The 9,146-nt window shown below is 34.3% G+C and overlaps 1 pseudogene; it reads left to right on the top strand.

Annotated features, from left to right (window-relative positions):
* Positions 1-4,755: 4,755 nt before the first annotated feature.
* Positions 4,756-5,731, top strand: LOC127122045 (leghemoglobin Lb120-34-like; annotated as a pseudogene).
* Positions 5,732-9,146: the final 3,415 nt, after the last annotated feature.

Raw genomic sequence — 9,146 nt, 5'->3', positions numbered from 1 at the left:
ATCTTACCCAAATATCATTGTTGTTTTCAAGTGGTTATTTGAAGGTGAATGACAAGGATAAGCTTTTTGATGATGTTTTAAAGACTTTTGATAGCATGATCTTATGATGTGAATATTGTACATAGATCTTCTTTTTGTTTTGGAACTATTATATTCATGTTCCGTATTGTATATTATTTATTTTGGACATATATATAACGATGCCGCTAGGCACTTATGTGTATCAATATCAATTTACACTATATGTAATATATTATCTAGATGTATGACCTAAGAAGAGAACATGCCTCAAGAATATTATATACATATATGATGATGAAGCCTAATTTACTAATTTCTTCATGCAATCCTATCCTCCCCCTCGATTCTTTATCAATCCTTGAGGAAAATGATCCTTATTACCCAAATTGGAGGCTTGATGCTCACGTTCTTCCTTAATTACTTATTTCCTACATTGATAAAATGAAATTAAAAATGGTTATAATGAAAAAAATACATAAATTGGAAGTGGAGAGAGTAGATGATGTCTTCCTGTGCTAGATTCCAACATAAATAGATCATGGTTTATCTTACTCGTTGCCATCTAAAGTGTGAAGCTTATTCCAATGGGAGAGGAAGTGTGATTTTTCTCTCTAAATTAATCGAATATAAAAATCTAAATCGATGGACCATTTCGGTTCTCATATAAAGTATTGAAATTCCACCGATACTCTTCTTCATAAAAAAAATTATAATTGGCAATTGCTAATAAAATAATGACTTAGTTACTTAAGTATTTTCTATAAACCTCATTTGTCATAACTTTAATTTAAATGCCCTATTATATTTGTAAATGACTACAATTCCCTTCGTATGTAAATGAAATTTTTACTATTAGTCTCATATTTATAAAATATATCAATGTCAATGGTATTTAAATTGTGATATTACATTAATATTTTTGCTAGATTAATTGGTATTTACTTTGAATAAATGAAATAATATTTACATTAATGTTTAAATTTTAAAATTTTCATTTTTTATTAATTAGTGAAAAAGAATTGAATATTAAATTTTATAATAGATTCTTGTCTCTTTACTGATGTTAATGGACATCACCACGAGCCAATAGATAATTAAAAAAACAATCACTATAAATCAACTATATTCCTATGCACCTAAAAGTTTTCTATATAAACAAGCACTGCGCCAAATAAGGGAAAAGAGGGCGCTCTTTTTGGCCTATAACAGCGCTTTAAAGCGCCCTCTAATCTGGCGCTGGCATAGGTAAAGACAGCGCTTTTTTTCCTAGTGAAAGCGCTCTCTAAAGTGGCTCTTTAAGCCCTTTAAGGGCCACTTTAGAGGGCGCTTTTTAAAGAAAGCGCCCTCTAAAGTGGAAACTTTTAAGGGTTTAGAGGGCGCTTTTACTGGAAAGCGCCCTCTAAAGTGGAAACTTTTAAGGGTTTAGAGGACGCTTTTACTGGAAAGCGCCCTCTAAAGTGGAAATTTAAAGGGTTTAGAGGGCGCTTATTTTGGAAAGCGCCCTCTAAAGTGGGTGGTTATTTAAAATTTTTTTTTAAAAAGCGCTATATTTTATTTATTTATTTTAGACAACCTGTATATTGAAGCAGTACACCTAAAACTGTATAATTTGAAGCCCTTTTTCACATATTGCATTCAACAAGCCTTATATACAACAATCTATACATATACAACAATCCATTGATATATAATCGTTTAACTTCTAAAGATTCTAAATATACAACCAATTCATAACTTAAAAAGAAATAAAACTAAGTAGCAAAAGCATCTCTGAGATGTATGTTTTTTTTGCTAGCCGCAGTCTTCTTAGGGTCGGCTTCCTGAATCGAAGTTCATTTCTAGCAGCCATTCCTCGCATGCCGGTTTGAATACAAACAGCTTTGGAATAGGTAGTTTTATAAGCATATGTCTTCAAAGATACACTACATTTTGTTTTCGGATCAATCAAAGATATATTACTAGATAGGAAGATAAAATAGGAGAAAGTATCTTTCAAAAGGAAACAGAGTTAAAGAAAAAGCAACATTTAATACCATCAAGACTAACCTGTTTATGTTAATGTACTGTGTCAAATTCTTTGAAAGTATAACAAGTGAACCAGATGCATGTCGGAAATACCTAAAAACAAAATAAATCAATAGAGATGAGATACACATTGTAAAAATAAAGCAGTTCAATATGGAGATCCATACTAAAAAAGAAAAAAAAATCATGTGCAATATTTATACATAAAGAGACTTCAGTCAAAAGTATCCAACATGCATTTTCCATCAGGAGTTATAACTTATAATATCATAGAGATGAGTATGCTGAAGTTAAAAATTATTTGTTGCCTCTAATATATGTTAGTACTTGGCACTGATGTGATATATTGTGAAGACTGAAGATCATTAATTTACCCATTCAATAAGATTTGGTTTCAACAAATAATATATTAAGTCATAATCACATTGAAGATCATTCCTGAATAAACAAAAAAAATAATAATCACCAAATATTTTCTCATCTAAATGGTATTATTACTTACGATTTTTCATCCCCAAATTTCCACCAATCAGGTTCATACCAAGGTTTTCCCCTGGAAAAAAAAGGATAAAATACAGAGCATATAAGTTGAATACAAAATCACAATTGAAAAGGTCAAATTTGTAAAAAAATTATGAAACAAAATGATATTGTAGTTATGAAGGAGAAAATAACATGCGATAAAGAAATATAATTGTACTAAGAAAAGATTAAGTACATATTAATTCAAAATAGAAACTTTCATTACTCATTAGAAATTAAGATACTGGTTGGGAATATCTAAACACCAGGGAATGCAAATTTTATTGGCAAAAATGAGACATGCCTAAAGACTTGCAAAGGGATGAAAATTAAGATAATCAGTTACATCTACAAATGTGGTAACTTCAAAGTATTTACTGAAAAATAAAAACCTACAGTAATAACTCGACAAAAATGGATAACATATAATAATGAATAAAATTCAACACATGTTCAATTTTTAAAAATGAACAATTTTAGACATCTTAAAACAAAATCTTTTGGGACCATCTACACATAAAAACTGGCAACTATTTCCTCAGATCTATCATCATAAATAAATAATCAGAATTAGTTCAGATAGAGGAAAGTACTCTTCTGATATCACGTCTCCTGACTTCATGCATCCAATATATGCGCCATCCTGGCCACGGCGATGTTCAAGAAGTTTAATTAAACCCTCTGTTAGGCCAGTGAGTGGGTAGGGTAGCTCAACTGGTAAGTGCTAGTTTTATAAAACATAGTTATTGCTCAAAGTATATATATTTGCATGCGCTAACGCCACTTTACATTATGTAAAATGACATAAACAAACCATTAACTATAATACAAATATTTGAACTATTGTCATTTAATACATACCAGGCCTCGTCCAGAAGAGCAATAACGCCGCCAGGTTTCTGAAGTTATAAACAAGAATGAGATGACAAACTGATAGAACTTTTCTAAAATGACAAAAATGCAAGGGTGAGTTGCACCTTCTCAATAAGATCGAGAACATCTTGATTATGAACGAACTCTATATAACTCCAATCAGTTTCTTCCTTTGTATATTCCTCTTGCTCCATTTTGAAGACATGTTGCATAATGAAATAATGAAGTGTTATTTGAGTCTATAGAAATTGTTTACCAGGAGATAGTAGAAAAATTAAACCTGGTTGAAATGCTGTTGTAACTTCTCATTTGTCAAATTGATACAAAATTGCTCGAAGCTGAACAGGGCCGATGTAAAGTTAGTTACTGTTAGAACAATAACTGTGGTTCAAAAGTAAATAGATACGAAAAATGTAAATAGAGAACACAAAAAATTCGATCACAGAGATTGGCCAAATGTGCATACGTCTATAAACTTCATATAAAATTAGGCAAGAGGGTGGTTAAGATTAAGAACCTGTTTGTCTTGAAACTCTCGAATCCGTATATATCTAGAACTCCAATTAAGTTCTTCGAAGTCAGAAGAGAAACCAAAAATGAACAATAGCGAACGTCAGAAGAGAAACCAAGTAATATGAAGATTAGAAAAATACCTATGGTGTCAAAATCGAACAGCTAACAACGAATTAATAGAAGGAGGAAACGTCGTAGATCTAACAGAGGTGGAAGGAGAACGCCTTAGAAGTAGCGAAAATCGTAGCAGTGAGAACCCTAACGTGAAAAAGAACGAAAATAACAGAGAGTGAAATAACAAAACGCGCAGTATGTTATAATTTTAATGTTTACTAAAGGGGACCTTAGAGGGCGCTTGTGGAAAAAAAGCGCCCTCTAAAGGGGGCCTAAGAGGGCACTTATGAAAGCGCTCTCTAAGGCTTTCCAAAAGCGCTTTATAAACTGGAAATGCACATGAACTTATAGAGCGCTTTTTTAAAAGCGCCCTCTAAGGGTAACCTTAGAGGGCGCTTTCTAAAAAGCGCCCTGTATTGTTGTCCCTCTATCTCCTCCTTATTTTTTCGCTTCACCTTAGAGGGCGCTTTATTGCAAAAGCGCCCTCTAAAGTGCGCTGTCTATTCCAGTTGTTCGCTCCTTATTTTTTCGCTTCACTTTAGAGTGCGCTTTTGTAATAAAGCGCCCTCTAAGGTGCGCTGTCTATTCCAGTTTTTGGCGTAGTGAAGTATTGAATTTATTGTTATCACACTACCAACCAAAATAAAAAAAAGAAATAAAATAAAGAAGAATAATAAAAAGAGAAATATGGGTTTCACTGAGAAGCAAGAAGCTTTAGTTAATAGCTCATGGGAGTTATAGTGTTTTGTTCTACATCATGTAAGCTTTGAATTGTTTCTGTGTGTTTGACTTTTTTTTTGTTAATTGTTGTTTTATAAGAAATGAGGTATACTAAACAAAATAATTTTGGTTGATTTATTCAAAATAGTATATTAAAAAAAGCACCCGCAACAAAAGGAATGTTCTCATTTCTTAAGGATTCGCAGGAGTAGTGGATAGTCCTAAACTTCAAGCCCATGCCGAAAAGGTTTTTGAAATGGTGAGTGTAATCCATATTTAATTAAATTTTATTTCATTTTTTAGTTCTACTTTTTAAATAAGTGGTTGTTAAATATTATTTTAAGTAACAATTGTTATAAATATAATGTTTCATTCCACTTTTAATGTAATATTTAGTAAAATTATAAAATTTTGATTTTCCACATTCAAGTCATGTAAGCCAATAAATATAATCGTATTCTTTATTTTAATCTAAATTTTACCTATATGATCTTACATAAAGCCAATAAATTAGACCATATTCAAAAGTTAATGGGATAAAAAAAGGTCTTTCGAGCATGCTACTTCATAAATTGTGTTAGTTTGTAAGACTTTATAACTTAAATTGGATAATACAAATCTTAAAATATTTATACTTTTTAAATTATAGGTGCACGACTCAGCTGTTCAACTTCGAGTATCAGGAGAAGTTGTTTTAGGAGATGCAATATTGGGTGCCATTCACATTCAGAAGGGAGTTGTTGATCCATATTTTGTGGTACGTAATATAACACAAATATTGCATTCTTAAATTTTTATTGCGTATTGGTCACTTATTTTCAATTTCAGTAATACAAAAATATATAATTAAATATATTTACGTAAAATTAACTTTGAACAATAGAAATATGTCATATATTTAAATATAATTTAGCTCGTGTATATTGTGTAGTTCGTAAAGTGACAAAACAATAGTTAATATAGTAACCAACCATGATATACTATGGTCGTGTATATACTACTAATCATTGATTTATTAATAAAAATTGATATCACCTATTTTTGATATGAATTCTATCTATCGCATCCATTTTCTCATAAACATCTCGGCCCTCAGATGGCTCAGAATGATAAATAGTGTCTTCGACTCTCAGTAACGTGTGCACAACGGGAAGTGGCACAGCAAGGACCGGGCTAGATGGCGGCAGAGAAGCGAAGGTCGGAGCAAGACCTTCAGGAACAAAGTTAGCAGGCGTCCCCCAGGGAAACCCGGCTGGCATAGTCGACGCAAAGTGAGCAGTGGCGGCAGGCACAGTAGAAGAAGCTACCTCTGAGATGACTGTCCTCGTGGGAGGAGTTGCAGGTGTTGGAGAAGACTGGCTCTGAGCAGCCAGCACTGACTCCATCATGGCAGACAGCCTAGCTACTTCCTCCTTCAACTCTCTGTTCTCTTGTTCAAGATGATCCATCAGCTTTGGTAGATTTTCCCTGGTGTTATACCGGTGCGTCAGCTTGTCTTCAAAATAAATGAAGAACAAAGAGTTAGACCACTGATCAAGAAGTTCTGAACAAAACCTGCTTATGCATATGATGCATGTAATGTTTGTGCATATGATTTGTTTTTAATCAGAGGAACTTTATAGAGATCTATTTATAAATATTTTGAAATATTGATCTTTTAGACATATAATGGAAATGCTCATATCAATAATATTTGGAAAATTTTACACCAACGAAGAAGTACAGTCTTGGTAACCAAATACAATACAAGAGAGAAGGAAAATGAACATCCTATGGAACCCTAGAAACAATCGTCCAAAGCTCTCGAGACCGGAAGATAAGCTGCACGAAGCCTCTTCACCTCTCTCTCATAAGATGCCTCCATATCTGCCTTCTCCTTGGTGAGTCGGTCATACTTCCTCTTCCAAAACCTGGATGACTGAGGAAGAAGAGAAGTAACCACATCGTCAGGCTCATCAATAATCTGATGCTTTAGAAATTCTATCACAGCATCTTTATCTCTGAGTTGCTGAAGTAGTTCCTCTCGCTCACGGACCCAAGCACGCGAACGGTCTTCATCTCTCAACTCCTCTACTCCTTGGTTAGGGAGGGTTGAAGGCCCAACTATAACCATAGGGGTAGGTCTTGGATAGTCATAGGGCATGCGGTGCTCAGAAGCTCTCTTCCTCACCCAAGAGGTGTAGGGTTCCAAAGCTATACAATTCTTCGGACCCAGCTCTTTCCTTCCCTTCCTATGAATCTTGCGTCAAGCGCGGACCATTCTGCCCTTCAAGTTCTGGGGATCTTTAGCCTCTTGAAAGAACACACCTTCCAACAGAATGTTGTTAGGTTTATCCTTTAAGGAGAACCCAAGCTGACGGCGAGCCAAAACAGGGTTGTAATTAATTCCACCACATGTACCAAGAAGAGGCATATTGGAAAATTCACCATAAGAATCAATGATCTGGACACCATCATACACACGATCATACCTAAAGATATCATCATTAGTGATCCGCTGTTGCGCGCGGATCAAAACGAGTAATTTTGTAAAAACGTAATACAGCGACAATTAAACTCGGATATCCTCTCAAGGATTCTTGTTTGTAATAATTAAACGTAATCGAATGGGGGGGTTGATTTGGTGTTCAATTACAAAAATGCAGAAAATAAGTGATTATGAAAAGTGATTATTTGAATAAGCTGAAACGAATCAACCCACTATATCATCTTCCGACTTATCATTGATCCCTATAAAATTCCAATTCCCTAAACGAGTCTGATCCTATTCGATTACAAAAGCTACTGACAAGCGCAATAACAATTATACGAAGTCTGTCCCTAAATTCCGAGTAAAGCAAACGGATTAAAACTATTGCGAATTAAGCAAACGCAATATGATCGAACGCGATAATGCAAAAGCTACACTAATCACGAAATTGATTCAAAAGCAGACAACAATCAAATTATAGAATTCTATCATGTAAAAATAATTAAATTAAGCAAGTAATTATGATTATAGATATAATTCAAAGGAACAGATTAATGGAAAATTATAAAAGAACCTCAAAGTGGCATCCGATTACAGTGAATTGATTCTTGGGAAATTAGTTCTCCATAGTCATTCTTTGCAAGCTCTCAAATTCGTACATGAACAGTGATTTTTTCCGTCCAATTCCCCATGGTGTACGACTGCTATACCTAGGGGAAAACAAAGACCCGTTTTACAACTCAACTGGGTCGACCCAGCCCACTACAAACGACCCAACAAAAATACAAATAAAATTCTGCAACTTCAATAGACTTTCTGGCCCTGCTACAGTCCGATTCAGCTCTCGACTTCTGAACAAAAGTTGTAGATCTTTTCCTTAACTTTCCAACGCATACTCACAAGCCTCAACCTGATACTCGTAGGTCAAGATATGATTTTTCTCGTGAAAGCTGCTAATGCTGAAAATATAATGCGAAAAACAAATAAGTGCAAAAATAAAATAAATTGTAAAAACACATTAAAACATAAAAATAAGCAAAGCAAACCGAACAAATGCTTAAGTACAAACATGGAAGAACGTGCATCAAAATGCACTGATCAAATTCTCCCACGCTTGAACTTTTGCACTCCGAGCAAAATGAAAAACAAAACAAAGAAAGCACAAATACATCATCAGTTACTCATCTTAGGCTACAAGTCATCTTCGGTTAACTTTGCATTGATAGGTACTAATCTTGCACACTAAGGATATTGTAAGAACACTAATCCACAGTTATGCAGACATAAACCTCCTGAATACACAAATCAACTCGAATCATATTATTATACTAAAGCCTAACTTACTCATCCTTCTTTTTCTCTTTTTCATTCAGGCGCAATCACATTAAGCCTGTTATCTCCACACACTCATAGCAAGGCGACCGGTTAGTGACTCTGATCCTTTTCTGCACGGGGTTCTAGTGGCATAACCATTTGCTTACTCACGTGTAGTTGCGGGGGATCGGACCGTAATTCGCCCTACCAAGTTCAACACCAGAAACCGTTGAACCAACTAACAACGAGTCAAAAACTTTTTTTTGAAGGTTCTACAACCGTTAAGTTAAGTGACCGGGTGAGGATCACCAAACTTAGAAGGTGAAGGTGAGAAAAACAAGAAAGGGGGGGTTTGAATTGTTTAAAAAAAAATAAGCGCTTTTGCAAAATGAAATCACACAATGATTTTATACTGGTTCGCTTATAACACAAAGCTACTCCAGTCCACCCGGCCAAGGTGATTTCGCCTTCAACAAGGACTTAATTCACTAATCTTGAAAGATTACAAACAACCCCTAAGAGAGAAGAAAATCTCTTAGTCCTCTCAAGTCTACAGACTACAAAGAGTCACTTG

Source organism: Lathyrus oleraceus, chromosome 2, assembly GCF_024323335.1.
Source record: "Lathyrus oleraceus cultivar Zhongwan6 chromosome 2, CAAS_Psat_ZW6_1.0, whole genome shotgun sequence".
NCBI lineage: Eukaryota > Viridiplantae > Streptophyta > Magnoliopsida > Fabales > Fabaceae > Lathyrus > Lathyrus oleraceus.
This window is presented reverse-complemented; position numbering and strand designations above follow the sequence as displayed.